Consider the following 18796-nt stretch of genomic DNA (forward strand, 5'->3'; position numbering starts at 1 on the left):
AGATAGATAATAGATAGATAATCAGATAGATGATAGATAGAGAATAGATAGATAGATAGATAGATAGATAGATAGATAGATAATAGATAGATAGATAATAGATAGATAATAGATAGATAGATAGATAGATAGATAAATAGATAGATAATAGATAGATAATAGATAGATAGATAGATAATCAGATAGATAGATAGTACGATAGATAGATAGATAATAGATAGATAGATAGTACGATAGATAGATAGATAATCAGATAGATAGATAATAGATAGATAGATAGATAGATAGATAATCAGATAGATAGATAATAGATAGATGATGGCCACAAGATTCACGGATTATAACCATTTACTGTATTTTCTAAGCAGATACCTTTTACGCTCCGATATACAATAGACACATTGTTCTCACTGTAAGTAGACTACAATCTGCCTGTCCTAACACACATATAAGATCGCCTCTCTAGGGACCAAGATTAAGACCTGGCTTCCCACTAATTTTCCCACACGTTTTATTTTACTATCAAAATCATTTAGAAATCCCCTCCGCTATAGAACAAGCTATGTTTTCTACATCATCTTCAATCATAACCTTGTGTAGGCAGAGGACAATAATGAAAATATCAGGGGGGCGCAAAGTCGAAACAAAAGTGCTTGTAACATGACAAAATCCAATACAATGATATATAATTATATATATATATAAATAATATAAGCATCAGTGTAAGTAATCTATATAAGTTATAAATTAAAATGATGTGTTTTGTTAGATGACATCTATGCAGGCTTGGACTGGCCCACAGAGGAACAGGTGAATTCCCCGGTGGGCCCCAGAGCAAGGTGGGCACCTAGTTCCCCACCCTCTGCACAAGAGGAATGTAGCACTGACTACACTACATATACATAGGCAGCGTGCATCTCACTCAACCTATGTGCATATTAAAAAGTGGGTAAGTTATTTAACAAAGTACCTAGTTTATCACTATAGATGGATCTGGTGGCTGGGAGGACTTCTAGGTGCAGAAGCAGGCCGGCCAGTATCCTCCTTCCCCGGGAACCTGCCCTGTAAAAGTCCCTACAGGGGCCCCCATAATCATCTTGTAGCACCTTGCTGCTGCTGCCGCTGTGTTAGCGGGTAATATTTACTATTCATCTTACTGCTGGGCCCCAGGCACCCCAGTCTGACACTGAATTTATATTATCCCAAGGTAAGACTTCATTTTTGCATTTAAAAAAGAAAAGAGTTGTACTCACTTGTGCCCACCCACTTTATTCCCATGGTAGGCATCAGCACAGTCACGCTACCACCCCCTCCATACTACCACTGGATGGAAACGGAAGTCTGAAAGTTGTTGTATCTACTGTCAGAATGACTGCAGCAGCTTCTTCTACCAGATGTCACCTCTCCCAGTCACTTCTGTCTAATAATATATATTATTGATCAAAAAGTATTACATTGACACATTACAATGCTCTGATATACTAAGTATTCCAAAGAAATCCATATGCAATTGAATGATTTCAGCATCATAAACACCGTAAGGTTTGTAAGAATACAGTAAAATAAAGTTTTATATATATATAAAAAAGTACCACCCCAATAGATAAATAAATAACTCTATTTTTCATGATTTTATCATTTATAAAATAAAAAAAATAAAACAAAACATGGTATAGGGCACCACCACAAACATAACACCCTGTAGAAGTCAATCTTTATATCTCATGGTGTAAAAAAACAACACAAAATAGTAAATTTGCCCATTTTCCCCATTGTCTACCCCAAAAAAAGTCTAAAAATTATTCATAATATTTTATGCAGTCCAAAATGGTACCAAATAAAAACTATAAAGCATCCAGAAAAATAAACCAGCATAAATTCTGAGTGCTGAGTTCCTTCAGCTATGATTGGCTCTGCTTGACTTTTTATGTGAATATATTGTAATATTAAAGGGGTTTTCTGAGATATTAATACTGATGACCTATCCTCTAGGTCTGGGGGGTCCGACACCCATGACCCCCCCCCCTTCCCCCCGCAGATCAGCTGTTTAAAAGGGCAGCAGCGCTCGCAGTAGCACCTCAGCCTTCTCTTAGCTTTTCCTAGGCCAGTGATGACACGTTCATCGGTCACGTGGCCTAGGCGCAGCTCAGCCTCATAGAAGTGAATAGGGCTGAGCTGGGATACCGAGCACAGCCGCTATACAATGTACGGCTCTGTGCTTGGTAAGCACTGAGAAGGCCGCGGCGCTCACAGGAGCGCCGTGCCTTCTCAAACAGCAAATTGGCGGGGGTCCCGCGCATGTTGGATCCCCACCGACCAGATACTGATATCCTATCCAGAGGAAAGGGCATCAGTGTTAAAATCTCGGAAAAGAAAAGAAAGAAAAATGGTGGCTGATACACTATAAAATTTAAACTATATCTTCACGTTTGTCTTCTCCTTCTTTCAGACAAGTCAAGTAATACTCTCCATCCCCCAACCCAACTGCTCACAGAACCATTGGCAGTACCAACGAATCCAATCACGGATAAATCCAAACCATTCAGGAAATCCAAACAGACTCACGGGTTCAGCTAAACCCCTCTAGGATCAACCAAAAACATATAAAACCAGGTTCTAACCAATCATTAGAAACCACTTGCAGTTCTAGCCAAACCACTTGTAGATCAGACCAAACCACTCACAGGTCAAGTTAATCTTACCACATATAAATATATAAATCAGAGCAAACAACGCACACATATAACAAAAACCCTAAGGATTCAACCGAATCCCACACAGATCCAGCCAAACCTTATAAGATGTCCATATACACGAGTGTTTGGCTGCAGCTATTTCTCCTAACCCCATAAAACTGTCGAGGGTACATTATAGTTTTATACATAATAAAGTCAAGACTAATTGACCAACACTCACACACTCCCCCATATCATCCTATGTCACTATTATTCATTCTCAAGGATGTAGATTTCTTATATTTGGGTTTCGTATTCTCTGAATGTTTTCCAAAAGCAGTTCCATTGATTAATTGAAATTGTGTGTGTGCCATAGAGGTAGCCCATGAAGCTATTGTGGGGCCCTCGGAGGACCAGTTTTGGCTGGTCCCATCCCCACTGTTACTGGGTGATAAGCTGAGGTGTAACTACAGGAGTGGCTAGGTGCCCGGGCAGGCAACAAAAAGACTCATTTGCCAGTGTGACTACTGTACATACAGGACTAAGGTACCAAAATTACTCTTTGCTCTGGGTGAATTAAAGAGCATCTCAGAGACCAGAAACTCCACATAATATTACCATGCAGGGTGCAGGAATTACAAGAAGACTTACCCATTCACACGTCCGTAGTGTATTGCGGATCCGCAAATTGCATATCCGCAATACAACCGGCCGGCACCCCCATAGAACTGCCTATTCTTGTCCGCAATTGCGGACAAGAATAGAACATGTTCTATTTTTTTCAGGAGCCGCAGACCGGAAAATCGGGGCTGCGTACGGAAATGCGGATGCGGACAGCACACTGTGTGCTGTCCGCATCTCTTCCGGCCCCATCGAGAATGAATGGGTCAAGATTCGTTCCGCAACGTTGCGGAACGGATCCGGACCCATTCTACGGACGTGTGAATGGACCCTTAGGCCTATTGCACACGACCGTATGGCTTTTTCAGTATTTTGCGGTCCGCAAAAAACGGATCTGCAAAAAATACGGATGATGTCCGTGTCCATTCCGTTTTTTTGCGGAACGGAACAGCTGACCCATTGATAGAACAGTACTATCCTTGTCCGTTATGCAGACAATAATAGGGCATGTTCTATCTTTGAACGGAACGGAAAAACGGAAATACGGAAACGGAATGCATACGGAGTACATTCCATTTTTTTGCGGACCCATTGAAATGAATTGTTCCGTATATGGAACGCAAACGGAAATAAAAATGTCTGTGTACAAGAGGCCTTAGGGAGCGTTCACATCTCCCTTTCATTTCCTGTTCTTGTGATCCGTCAGAAGAACAGGGGGGAAAAAAAAAAAACAGGATCCTGTAAAAGAACAGATTCTTTTGCACATTTGTCATCCATTTGAGCTATTTCCATCTGAAATCTGTTTTTTTAGGTGTAAAAAAATAGTACTGCATGCAGGGCTTTTTTTTTCAGTCAAAAAAATGGATCTCAGCGGAAATGGTTCAAACAGATGCCAAATGTGTAACAGGATCCGTTTTTTTTTTTTTGGGGGGGAGGTTTGTTACAGGATCTTGTTTTTCTTTTTCTTTTCTTCTGAAGGATCAGAACAATGGAAGAAGAGGCGGACATGTGAACTCTCCCTTACCTGTCACAAACACTTTCAGCTCCAATGTACCTTTTCTTCAACTTCCTCTCCAAGTTGGACCAGAAGGTGATGTGAATTCTACACTCATGTCACCATGGCTGGCCAATCAGTGGCAGTTGTCACCTCTAAGGCTGCTGATTGACTTGCCAGGTTGACGTCATTGTAGACAGCCTCTTGGTCCAGCAGGGAGAAGAGAACTTGGCACTGGAATCTGAGCACCAGTGACAGGTGAGTATTTTTGTCTTAATCCCTGCACCCCGACTGGGAATACTAAAAGGAGTTCCCAGTCTCCTTTAAAGCCTACCTACAAATCTGGTGAAGAACTTGTCCAGTACTCCCGTCTATCGGGTAACTGCATAGGCATAGGGTGGAAAAATGGCTAAGGGGTCATGGAGAAGGAAAACAAACACCAGGCCCAACTATTCCTGGTAGCAAAATCTGCCGCCATAATAGAGGGTCAACTTAGATAGGAGGACCTTTGTTTTATATGTATGCCAATGGTTGATCAACCAGGGTATGTCTTTTCCTAAAACTTTATAAAGACATGTTTTTCATGTAGACAAAGGCAGCACTGAGGTCATTTTATGCACAATTACAACAGTATAATATATAGTCTGTCATTCAGTGCAGTTCAGCTCAGCAGGATCATTAGTTTAAGAAATAGGGTTTTGAGGAGGGTGTAGGTCAGTGAGGTCGTGGCTCGGGACAGCACAAAATGTGCTGGGTAACAGCTGCCTTCAATTACGTTATGGTGGGGTCACCACCTGGGGTCATGCATGAGTTTCTACAAACTTTCAATCAACTGCAGAAAACAACATTGCAAGAACATATTGGAAAGGTATATGGGCATTGTAATGAGGGGCTTCCCTTTTACTATTCAGAACAGAGAAGAGCATCTCCATGTCCATGTATTATACAAGTAAGGTCAGCGTGTAATACTATATTTCCCCTGCAGTGGCCGCTGAAGAGACGTGCAATGCTGTCTGCAGCTTGTAAAGGCATTCTTGTTTAAAGCCTCAGCCTGTCCTCATCACGTTTTCATTTATTACCTGGAATTCGAATTTCTTTTAATGCTTTGTGTAACGAATCCTCACAATATTCAGGATGTCTTGCGGAATGGAAACCGTCCGTTCACTGACTGCAAAAGAACTTGAATATGGTTTGGAACTGGTACACAAAGTCGAAAATAAAGTTGCATCATTTTATTACACAATGAATAAACCTGATTTACACAAAGCTACTAGACAATCTCTCTGCAACTACTTACAGATGCCAGGGAGACAGTGCCCCAAGTGGCAGCATTTACGTTAGGAATGCAGGGTTTCTTCGTCCAGGCTATTTACAATGTGTCTAAAGCACATCATACATTTGGATTATGCCAAGTACTCTATATTTTGTGTAATAATGAATCTGGAAAAATAACAGAAATAAAGTGGCCTAAATGGGAGGAAATGCTCAAAAACCCCAAACACTGTGGCGTGTCTATAACCGGGGGAGCAATTCCCGGTTGCTAACGGCAATTCCCAGCAAAAATGCATACAATGGAGGATGCCGGCAGCGGACCAAATGGACCACAATGGCATCCTACACAAGATGGGATAATGTGTGGATACAAATATAAAAATACATAAATCACTGCGAAAGGTGCAGCACAATGATATGCAACTATCAACACTGGCTAACCCCTCAAGCTGATGTTAAGAACTGAGACTTTAGCCAATGTATTCCAGTTATAGATATCACATTTTAAATGTCTTTTCATGAAGTTCAGTTTTTGATGGCATTTTTTTGAAGTGCACCTCTATGGCTAAATTATTTGGAACGCTAACCACAATAAAGATACATTAAAAAATGAATCAACGTAGAATGTTGGACCTAAAAAAACAACATATTAGTAAAATATTGAGATTAAGTCTTGATGAGTTATAACACAGTTGAGTATATAGCTGTCGTTTCACTTTATTTTTAAAATTTTGTAAGGACAGGGATGTGAAACATTTTTGTAATATACTTCATTAGGGAAAGATTTCTTTGTACTAGAAAACCGGATGTAAAATGTCTTCTTAGGAACTGAGAGTAGCTAAATAGAGTCTGTCTTCAGTCTTCAGCGTTCTACTAAGTGCTGAGGACTCCTGTGTGCCACAGGTCAGGTAGGCAGGGTGATGGGCAGTGATAGTTAGTCCACATGTACATAGGACTGAGGTAGCGACAAGAGGCGGCTGGAAGCCTCTATATTAGGCATGGCCAACCTGCGGCTCTCCAGCTGTTGTAAAACTACAACTCCCACCATGCCCTGCTGTAGGCTGATAGCTGTATGCAGTCTGGGCATGCTGGGAGTTGTAGTTTTGGAGAGCCTCATGTTGGCCATCCCTGCTCTATATGTTACACACAGGTGTCTTCAGTGCTTAGTAGACTCTACTCAGTAATGCTTTCAGAGCTTTGCTAAGAAGATTCATTACACCTTGCTTTCTAGTATAAAGAAACTACAAGTCTTTAATAAATATATTACAAAAATGTTTCACATCCCTGTCCCTACAGAATATTTTTGTAAAAATTGAAATGAGAGTTACAATTTAAAGACTAATTATTGTTTAATTTTTTTTTAGTAGTAGCAATGAAAATGTATTACAGAAAAAATCCTCTTTCTTCACTGATGTCTCCCTTCCTCCTCCTCTCCCCCCTGCACTGATCACACGCTCTAAAATCTGCCTTCAGTGAAGACAGGTCAGCTGCTTACTGGTGGATCATGGTACAGCTACTGTCTATATAAATCCTTGGAGAAGGCGAGGAGGAGGCAAAGCTAGAGATAAACAGAGACACACACAAAGGCTGCTACTAGTACATTTTTTATCTCACCCCAGTGCTGGATTCACAGCAACACTGCTCAGTACTATGATATAATGTCCTCCAAGCTGCTGCTTCTGATAATGTATTAGAGAGACAGTGGAGCAGGATCTCCTCTTCTCTATGTGCGCTTAGTCATTATAGACATTAGACATTATAGTGGCTAGTGTCTGCCCAGTAGCTCAGGAAAACTGACAATTAGATATAGAGCCTTCAGAGGCAAAACCTGCTGACAAATGCAGTATACAAGCAGTATAATGGCCAGATGTATTGGTATTCCTCGCGTACACACACACGACAGTTTATTGTAAAATGTCACCTGAAACAACAGGTACCACCACGTTCATCAGAAAGTAGTATTTTTTAAACTCAGTGAGAGACATTTATCAAGATTGGTGTTCCAACAAACCAGTCTTGATCCTGTTTGAGTCGGAGTGAAAAGCAGATGTCTCACAATAAATTAGGCACATCTCGCAGTCCGCACGCCAGAAACTAGGCAGGGGGTTGGCGCAGACTTCAGCTATAACATGCCAGTTTCTAGTGTAAGTTATGGTAAATCCAGTGGGCAGAACTAAGCCCCGCCCATCCCACAAAGCCCTGCTCCATTTGAAAAGTGTCAAGAAGCTTGAAAAGTTGCAAATTATGATCCACATATGCCGTGTGCTATAATTTGCAACTTTTTTATGCTACAGTTGTGGCTTAAAGAGCTTTCTAAATGTCCCTAGAAAGGAATTTAGAATTTTTGGCTGTTTTTCATTTCAGCAGTACTATTCCAGCTTACTGTTGCTGTGATATGTTATCTGTTAGCATAATACTAGATTGGTAGAATTAGGATAAAAGTAAAGGCTGTATTAAACACCCCAATTATGCCTTCCCTCTCGGCAATTGCCTACTCGCTTGCTGAGGATACAGCTACTATTACATGCAGCAATCTCCTCAGTAACATGGGGAGGAGCGATCATCGCTACGCCATCGCTTGTCCCCATCCTGGACAGTGGTTTGCTGGTGGCAGACCCTAATTAGACAGCAAAATCCGGCAAATCCTGAAATTTCAGCATCCTGAAAGATCTAGATTGCCTGATGAACGAGCTTTTGCTCATTCATCGTGCAATTGGGGGCAGTATTACACTGCAAGATGATCACTGATGCGCTTATCAGTGTAATGTGTGATGCTTTATTTGAGTCACTCATCCCCTCTGGTTGCCGTGAATGGTCTTAATGAGTGATGTGGGGCTGTTTACTGTGCTAAAAGTACAAAGATTTTTGAGGATAGTGTCCCTTTAAATTTTATTCTGTGAGAATGTACAGTATAGCAAACATATACATAAAGGGGAAAATGGAAGTAAAATATTAGTTTAGTAGTTATATTTGGGGCATGAAGAGTTAATGTGTGTGACCTCCATAGACTGGTCTAGCAGTTTAACTAGAGATTAACTAGTATAGAAGCAAACAGCAGGCTTTATCAGCTCCAGGTCTCTCCTACCTCTGGGGAGAAGACTCCCCTGTCCTCAGAGTGGGCAAAAGTAAATAGTATTAACCTTCACCGAGTGGGTGACTTCAAGAAAGTGTGAATAGAGGAACTGGGCTTGGAATTTCCTGTTAGATTGTCAGCCTCCTCCCGCTCACATTCCTAATTTTTTATAAACACCCAAACTCTGTCAAGGGTTCCATTTTATAATGTGAGGAGGGGGGGGGGGGGGGGGGTAGGATTTTTTATATTTATTTAAAAAAAATGTAGTATGAAGATGAAGGGATTAGAGGAGACAAAGTCAGAGTTTAACCCATGAATACCAGCCATCATGCGCTGCAGACACGCAGGGGTTAACGCGATACCTGGTAGATTTGGAACATTGCAAGCTCTACTTTCTAAGCAGATGTTCATAACTTAGGGGATACGAATGGTTTGGGTAAATAGCAGGTACAGTTAATGAGTAACATGACCTGTCGACAATCTGCGAGCCACTGCAAGCATTAGCGAGCAGATCACATGATAAGAAAGAAATAACTTGCATAATGTTTTTCTTTTTTTCCTTTTTTTATGGAGACTGCGTTTTAAAGAAAATCCGCACTAATTGCCCTAATGGGCTTGACTTGAAAGTTTTAAAGGGGAATTTACCAGGAAGATCTTATGCTTTAGAGGTTGTTTCATGAAGGTGAGGAACCCCTTGAGCAGCTCCTGCACTGGCGGACACAAGCCATCCGTTTTATACTAGTCGCCATTTATCTGAATGGCCGTTAACATCTGACAGTGACTTCCCTTGGCAAACTCCATTAGGCTACATTCACGTGACCATAGTGTTTTGCGGATTCACAAAACACGCATAGTGTGCGTTCCCCAATTTGCGGCCACTATCATAGAACATGCCTATTCTTGTCCACAATTGCAGACAAGAATAAGACATGCTCTAATTTTTTTGCTTGTCCGCGGAACAGAACTACGGATGCGGACAGCGCATGGTGTGCTGTCCACATATTTTGCGGCCCCATTGAAATAAGTGGGTCCACACCTGTTCTGCAATATTGTGGAACGGATGCGGACTCATTCATACGGTCGTGTGAATGTAGCCTGAGGAAAAGGAGACAGCCCCTTTAAAGGGTTTTTTCTGTTTTGAACAGACATCCTTTAAAATAATCATTCATGAAGGTCGCTGTATTTTCTAATGTATTTCTTTTATTGCTCCTATCTTCCATTCTGGGCTGCGGTCACATGACCATGTCCATGCAACGCCTTCTCATTTCCTGTGATGTTATGTCCATGGGCGTGTCAAAGCAGCAACAGGGGCAGTGATTGGGGAATGTCTATGTAACTATGGAGTGTGGGAGGAGCTATAAATTTCCTGGATGTTGTTAGGGGAGGTGCTGGAGCTGTGGCAGAGAAAGGAGAAGTGCATCATGGGTTTGGTTGGAAACAACAACAGAAAGTGCTACATACAGAATGGAAACCAACCAGAGGGATTTGTTTACATAGAGAAAAGGGGTCAGGAAAGTCGAAATGAAAAAGAAATCCATGGGGAAGATGTAGATAAGATAAAAAAACAACTATATAAGCATTTAAGTTAATCCCAGAAAACCCCTTTAAGGAGAATTTCCACTCAAAATGTAAACCTTAGGCCTATTGCACACGACCGTATGGCTTTTTCAGTGTTTTGCGGTCTGTTTTAAACGGATCCGTTGTTCCGTTTTTTGTTTCCGTTGTGTTTCCGTTTCCGTTCCGTTTTTCCGTTCCGTTTTTCCGTATGGCAAATACAGTATACAGTAATTTCATAGCAAAAATTGGGCTGGGCATAACATTTTCAATAGATGGATCCGCAAAAAACGGAACGGATACGGAAGACATACGGATGCACTTCCGTATGCATTCCGTTTTTTTGCGGACCCATAGACTTTAATGGAGCCACGGAACGTGATTTGCGGCCAAATATAGGACATGTTCTATGTTAAAACGGAACGGAAAAACGGAAAAACGGAAACGGAATGCATACGGAACACATTCCGTTTTTTTTGCGGACCCATTGAAATCAATGGTTCCGTATACGGACCGTATACGGACCGCAAAAAACGGCCAGTAAACGGGAAAAAAAAAACGGCCGTGTGAAAGAGGCCTTAGATTTAGGGTTGTTTCGATACAAGGTGACTAAAAAATTGCGAATTGTGCGTTTTTTATTTTTTCTGTTACGGCGTTCACTGCATAGGAGATATTTTTTTTTGATTTTAATAGTTTGCACATTTTTGGGCGTGGGGATATGTAATATGTTTATTTATTCATTGTTTATATATTTTATATGTAAAATTGGGAAAGGGGGTGATTTAAACTTAATATTTTGTTGTTTTTTTTTTTACTTTTTTTTATTTACTTTTTATTTAATAACTATTAGCCCCCTTAGGGGTAGAACCTGGGATCTTTTACCCCCTTGTCCTTTTCACCCTGATAGAGCTCTATTAGGGTGAATAGGACTTCACACTCTCCCTGCTGCCCTGTGCATAGTGCACACAGCAGCAGGGAGCTGACCATGGCAGCCAGGGCTTGAGTAGCGTCCTGGCTGCCATGGTAACCGATTGGAGCCTCAGGATAACACTGCTGGGGCTCCGATCAGAAGCTGCCACTGCCACCAATGATTATAATACTGGGGGGGTTGGGGGGGATGCACTGCGCCACCAATGTTTTTAGTAGTGGGGGAATGAAGATAAGTAACCTTTTAATACAAATACAGGAGGGGAAAAAATGCGGTTTGCACACAGAATGAGTTCCGCATGCAATCTGTATTTTGCAGATCCGTGTCCGCAAACTTTAATAACCTGTTGTGTCATCTTTAAATCTTTATTAAGATGATACCTTAAATTATTTTGCGGAGCCGCAAAATACGGAAACATACATTCCTTTTTTTGGTGGATATGCGTAAGATTTTGCTGATCCAGATATTTGCGGACCACAAATAACATACGGTTGTCTGAATGAGCCCTTAACACGGATCACCAGTGTTCAGTACGGCTCACCTTAAAGGGGGTTGTAACGAAATCTGAGGTGAATAGACAGATAGATATATAGATAGATCTCATATTCTCCTAAACTTACATTATCAATAGCTAATTGTATAGCAGTGGCCAATTGATCTATTAAGCAAATGCATATGGTGCCTCTCGATGCCAGCCCGTCTGAAGACTAGGTGAGACCCTCCACTTTCTCAGAGGAAGCCCCATTTAGCACAGGCCTGCTAATTGAAAATCATTTGGGCATCCTAATGAAGACCTGGGAGGGGGATACCTAAAATGCACAGCCACCCTAGACATGTTGGCTGCTAGACCAGTGGGTGGTCTAACCCATTGAGTAGATGAATGAAATAATATCAGAAGCCATAACTCCGACCTCATGGCACCCACAGCCTCAGAACCCTTAGGCTCCATTCACACGTCCGCAATGTGTTTTGCGGATACACGGAGTCACGGATCCGCAAAACACGGAAAGCGGCAATGTGCGTTCTGCATTTTGCGGACCGCACATTGCCGACATAATAGAATATGCCTGTTCTTGTCCGCAATTGCGGACAAGAATAGGACATGTTCTATTTTTTTGCGGAAACGGAAGCACGGATGCGGAAGTGCGGATCCGCAAATGTGGATGCGGACAGCACATTCCGTCCCCATAGAGAATGAATGGGTCCGCACCCTTTCCGCAAAATTGCGGAAAGGATGCGGACACATTTTGCGGACGTGTGAATGGAGCCTAATAATTGTGTTCAGCCTGACATGGGCTTCGGGCAGAGTCTATGCGCGCCATACTGGGCAGGAGGCATTTCTCGGTATTCAGGATCTGGCCTTCTGGAAATCATAACTCAATCATATTTGGTGTCTGTATGACCGGGACGAAGCGACTCAGATTATGGGATCATACCTGTACCCGCAGTCCCTGTCATACAGCGAGGAATCGCCGTGATTCATATTGCCACCTCAGTCAGTCTTCTGGGAAGGTGGGGCAAAAACCTGAATAATATCAGACGTCCCAGAAGGCCGGACCGAAAGGAGGGAGTTTCCCTCACAGCCCACCCCTCAGCTGAGGGGGGATAAAAATGGGTGTTTGGTAACAGGTAATTGTCAGTCATTTTGGGGATCCACATCGTTTGGAGTGACTGCCCATATCTTCAGCTGTCCCCACAGCCGGAATTTAACTGCTGCATCTCAGTAAGCCAATATTCTGTATTTTATCCCGTTTATTTTATCTGTTCACTGCATTGTTATTGTATGTATATTGTGTTTTTATCTTTTATCTGACACTTTCTTTCTGTATTGCACTGCACTATTGTGTATTAAATTTAAACATTAATAAGTCCTTGTGGTCTTATAGAACTTGCTCTTTCGGTGGGAATAACATTACCAGTAGTGTTTCAGAGGAATTTAGGTCCCATATAGATAACCTGTGTTACTGTGTTGTATTTGGGTTGAGAGAATATCTGAGTATAGGCCCCTATTGCCTTATAGTATAGGTGGTGGCAGATATTGGGGTGTTAGAATCTAGGGGAGTACGTTAGCATAATTCCATCATCTAGAATAGGTGGGTGGGAATTTCTGGGGTAACTTGATGAGCTCACTAGTATAATTCACCCCAGTGACGTGACCTATTGAGTAGGGATCGTGACAGGGGTTTCCAGGACTTATGGACTATCCTTAGGATATATAGGGTATCACCAATATCAGATCAGCGGATGTTCCATTCCCAGCACTGGAACTGCTGACGACCTATCCTAAGGCTAGGTTATCAATATAAAATTCCTGGAAAACCCCTTTAAAATTATAAGTGGCCCAATTCGTATTCAGTTCACTACTTGTCCCCTTGACCTGAAGAGCTGAGAAAAATAATAGTAACTTTTTTGAGATTTTTATTTCTTTATAGTTACCCTACCAACCTTCTCAGCAAGACAGTGGGATAGTTGTGCTGTTTGTGGGCGCCAGGTTCATGCAATAAGCTCCTCTTTGCTAGGAATACTCAGGCAGGGAAGCAGGAAGGACGTGGGGAGAGGTGAAGAATTGTGCACATTTTTGGAGAGGAATGCAATGTAGCAGTTGATTAAGTTTATGCAAACAGCCCACATTTGGAATCACATGTACTAGTTAGTGTGGTACGTGACAACCCAGTCTGCCACCGGAGCCAAGTAACATTTGTGCTAGAATGAAGCAAGTCCCGGGGACTGGTGTAACACGGAGCAGTGAGTTTACAGATAGCCCTCCCAGGACTGATGGTGACCTGAAAATGGCTGAGCTCAGCATTAACCATTAAAGGGGTTGTCTCACTTCAGCAAGTGGCATTTATTATGTATAGAAAGTTAATACAAGGCACCTACTAATGTATTGTGATTATCCATATTGCTTCCTTTGCTGGCTGGATTCATTTTTCCATCACATTATACACTGCTCGTTTCCAGGGGTTACGACCACCCTGCTATCCAGTAGTGGTGGCCGTACTTGCACATAGTGGGAGAAAGTACCAGCCCATGTGCTCTCCCGCGGTTTTGGCCACCAGAGCGGCTGGCGCTTTTGGAGTGTGGGGGAAAACCCATGCAAACACAAGGAGAACATGCAAACTCCACGCAGGAGGACTCGGTTGGATTTGAATACAGGACCTAAGTGCTAATCCCTGAGCTACCACTTGACAGAGAGCTAGATATATGGATAATAGATTATAAGTAGATAAATAGATAGATAATAGATAGATTATATGTAGATAGATATTTAATAACGATAATATTAAGCCACCATATTCCGCAGCGCTTTACAATTCAGAGGGTTCATGTACAAGTCACAAGAGATCACAAAATTACATAGTAATAAACAACTAAAATACTAGGAGTCTGGGGCCCTGCTGACAAGAGCTTACAATCTATAGTATGATAGATGAGAATGAACTCTCGCGTTAATGGTGGCGGTAAGAAGATTGCCTCAGCGGAGCCAATACATTGTAAGGCTGTACAGAGCGCATATTATTAACAAAGTTTTGGAACGAATCAGGTTCGGACAGAGCAGTCCAACCAGTGGCGTGCTAAGGGAGGGACGTGGGGGCGGTCCACCCCGGGTGCCTGCTCTCAGGGGGTGCCAGAAGCAATGAGTGCTTCCATCAATACAGATGGAAGCGCTCATTGCTGGAGCACCGGGAGCTGATGTCCTGTCACTCACCGCTCAGCTCCCCGCATTCCTCCCCTCCTTCAAGCCGGCGGCGCTCTGAATGGTGAAGCAGGCACCAGCCTCCAGCCCGGAAATCTACATAAACTCCGCCCACACTGTACTGCAGAGTGATCTGTGTCTGCAGTAGAGAGGACTGTGATCTTCAGGAACGGGACAAGGTGAGTAGTTACTGTGTTGTTGTTTTTTGTTTTAACACAGAGGGGGCACAATGGGAATTTCTACTCTGGAGGGGGCAAATGGGCATTTTGCTAATGTAAAGGAGGCACAATGGGCATTGCTAATGTGAAGAGGGCGCAATGGGCATTTCTACTATGGCGGGGGCACAATGGGCATTTCTACTCTGAAGGGGGCACAGAGGGCATTGCTAATGTGAAGGGGGCACAATGGGCATTTCTACTATGGAGGGGGCACAGTGCACAGAAGGCATTACTACTCTAAAGGGGGCATAGTGAACAGAGGGCATTACTACTATGAAGGGGCACAGAGGGCATTATTACTGTGAATGGGGTACAATGGGCATTACTAGCACAGAGGGCATTACTACTATTAAGTAGGCACAATGGGGATTTCTACTATGGAGCGGGCACAGAGGGCAATATTACTGCAAAGGCACAATGGGCATTATTACTGTGAAGGGGCACAATGGGCATTATTACTGTGAAGGGGGTACAATAGGCATTACTACTATTAAGGGGGCATTATTACTGTGAAGGAGGCACAATGGGGATTATTGCTGTGAAGGGGGCACAATGGGGGATTATTACTGTGAAAGGGGCACAAAGAGGGCATTGCAACTGTGAAGGGGCACAGATAGGGCATTACTACTCTAAGGGGGACACAATGAGGGCATAACTACTGTGAGGGGGCGCAATAAAGGGATAAGTACTTTAAGAGGGCATAATATGGGCATAACTACTGTTAGGGGGCACACATCTGTATAAAACTACTGTGAAGGTTGTACACTGAGGGCAATACTACTGTAAGGGGGTACCATTTTTTTTTTTTAAGTATTGGGGGGGGGGGGGGGGTGCCAGAGAAAGGACCCGCCCTGGGTGCCAAACAACCTAGGCATGCCACTCGGTCCGACCCTATTTATAAACACAGACATAAAGAGAGCTAAGATCTACAATAATTAACATCATAGATAGAAAAACACATAAATAATGGATGTATGGATAGACAGACAGACAGACAGATAGATACAGACAGACAGACAGATAGATATATGGGGCCCATGTGCTATGTGGTGCCATGTGATGTAAGCTCCATACATCCTGCCTGCGCCCTGTGTGTACATTATGTATTTGCCTCCGCCTCTGGTAACCTCCCGCGTGACTTGATCCATGTCGCCGTGTGTACTGTGACTTGTAGCCTTTTGTCTCCATCTTTTTGTGTGATAACCGTACAGTACACAAACACTCCTGCACTGACCCCATCAAACCTGCAAGGGAGTCATTTACCGTATTTTTACTTTAAATGAAGCGGTTCAGCGGTGCCAACAGCTCGGCCTGACTGGAGAAGATATAAAGCAGACATGCTGAGCTTCACCTGATATAACCTTAAGGGTTTCCCTTGTAAGACACTTAAGGATCAACAATCCCTTTAAGCCATGATGCCAGTGCTGGTAAACAAGTCCTAGGGAGATGAATGTTCCCTGATGAATTTCAAACAAAGCGTCAAGTGCTGTGAGGTCATGTCTCCAGTGATGGGATCAGGCCGCCATCTCTGCCCAGGCCATCCACAGCATTATTCTGGGACCTCCATTGGTCCAGCGGCCTAGGACCGAGGGGCTCATAGCAAACTCACCATGGATTCCACCCTCCTGGGGCTGCTGACAGCACTTCTTACCAGCTCAATGGGGTGACAAATCTGCCAAGAGACATCTGAGAAGTGGGGTACCAGCTGTCAGATCCCCACCATTCACTAGAAGCGGACATCAGCTCCTGTCAGGTCTGAAAAGAGCCCATCAACCACCATACATGGCATCACAGGGGCAGCCATTCACTGAGACACAGGCTACCCAGCAAGGAAGGATGGAAAGGAAGGAAAGGGGAGAAGGGAGGTGGATAAATGGAAGGTAGGAAGAAAGGATAAATGGAAGGAAGCAGAAGAAGAGAGGAAGGATGAAAGGAAGGAAGGAGAAGAAGGAAGGAAGGAAGGATGAATGGATGGAAAGGGGAGAAGGGAGGTGGATAAATGGAAGGTAGGAAGAAAGGATAAATGGAAGGAAGGAGAAGAAGAGAGGAAGGATGAAAAGAAGGAAGGATAAATGGAAGGAAGGAGAAGAAGAGAGGAAGGATGAAAGGAAGGAATAATAAGAAGGAAGGAAGGATGAATGGATGGATGGAAAGGGAAGAAGGGAGGTAAATAAATGGAAGGTAGGAAGAAAGGATAAATGGAAGGATAGATAAATGGAAGGAAGGAGAAGAAGAGAGGAAGGATGGAGGGATAAATGGAAGAAAGCAGAAGAAGGAAGGAAGGTAGGATAAATGGAAGGTAGGAATGATAAACGGAACAATAAATGCTAGAAAGGAAAGATAAATGGAAGGAAGGTAGGACGGAAGAATGAATTGAAGAAAGAACAAGATAAATGGTTGGAAAGAAGGATAAATGAATGTATGAAAGGAAGGAGAAAGAAAGAAAGATTGGGAAGGAATAAAGAAAAAGAGGAAAGGAAAGAAAGTTCTTCTTTTCTGTTTGGACACATAGCTGACACTTCCTATTCCTTGCTGTGTCGGGGTCTGCAGCCTCTCTGATACGATACAACACATACACACAGTGTTCTCTCTTCGGACCCCTCCCCTGCCCTGGATGTTGCCCTTTTAAGAAGCTCAGCCTAGTGGTAGGCGTCCTGCGTGACGTCACCGCCCAGCCCATTCATATAACCGAGCTCCGTCTCGCAGGCTGGAGGAATTACACACGGACTGGTGGATGTGGCGCCCGGCACGCACAGGACATAACAAGCAGCGCTCTGTACCGCAGGAGAACCGCCTGGAATGATCAGGACTCTAGAACCGGAGCCCCCAGGAAACGCGTGTATCCCCCCGGAGAACTGAAGATGAGCTGAGCCCACCCTGCGTGCACAGGTAGGACCCGGACACTGCAGCTGGACAGTCAATAACATTGTACATGTGCACTAGAGCATGAACATACTAACAGATGTAGCAGAGCTGAGTTTGTCATTGAAGTGTTACTTTGAGATTACACTGTAGGTTTTACCTGCAGTTGTATGTACAAGAGCATGCTAGATATGCATGTATTCTCCTGATGTGATATGATTGCTACCACCACAGTGCTCTACAGCTCACAGAATATCGATTGACACTATAGCTGATGATATATACTGTGTGTGTGTATGTAATATATATATATATATATATATATATACACAGGGGCACCATCAATGAGGCCTCAGACAGCACCAGGTAGGGGCTAGAGGGGGCAGCTGAAGGGAAGGGGTTAGGTTAAGAAATTGGCATGGGGGGGGGCAGCATTTCAGTTTTTGCCTCAGGCAGCAGAAAGGCTAGGGGCACCTCTGTATGTGTGGATAGAGATTTATATATACACACTGTCTGATACCCTACAAATAGGTATATACACACTGTCTGACCCTACACATATGTATACACACACACACTGTCTGACCCTACACATAGGTATACACACACACACTGTCTGATACCCTACACATAGGTATACACACACACACTGTCTGATACCCTACACATAGGTATACACACACACACACTGTCTGATACCCTACACATAGGTATACACACACACTGTCTGATACCCTACACATATGTATACACACACACTGTCTGATACCCTACACATATGTATACACACACACTGTCTGATACCCTACACATATGTATACACACACACACACACTGTCTGATACCCTACACATAGGTATACACACACACACACACTGTCTGATACCCTACACATAGGTATA

At 43.1% G+C, this 18796-nt stretch overlaps 1 protein-coding gene across 2 annotated transcripts in view; it reads left to right on the forward strand.

The window, feature by feature from the left end:
- Window positions 1–12771: 12771 nt before the first annotated feature.
- Window positions 12772–18796, forward strand: part of ERRFI1 (ERBB receptor feedback inhibitor 1) — a 28751-nt gene continuing 22726 nt past the window's right edge. The window contains exon 1 of one of the 2 annotated variants that reach the window (XM_040429175.1): window positions 12772–12840. The gene's annotated coding sequence lies outside the window, so the exon portion shown is untranslated. Of the gene's footprint in view, window positions 12841–17281; window positions 17922–18796 lie in introns of those variants that run through there. The other variant, XM_040429184.1, reaches the window with a different exon arrangement.

The sequence above is a fragment of the Bufo bufo genome, chromosome 1 (genome assembly GCF_905171765.1).
Source record: "Bufo bufo chromosome 1, aBufBuf1.1, whole genome shotgun sequence".
NCBI classification, from domain to species: domain Eukaryota; kingdom Metazoa; phylum Chordata; class Amphibia; order Anura; family Bufonidae; genus Bufo; species Bufo bufo.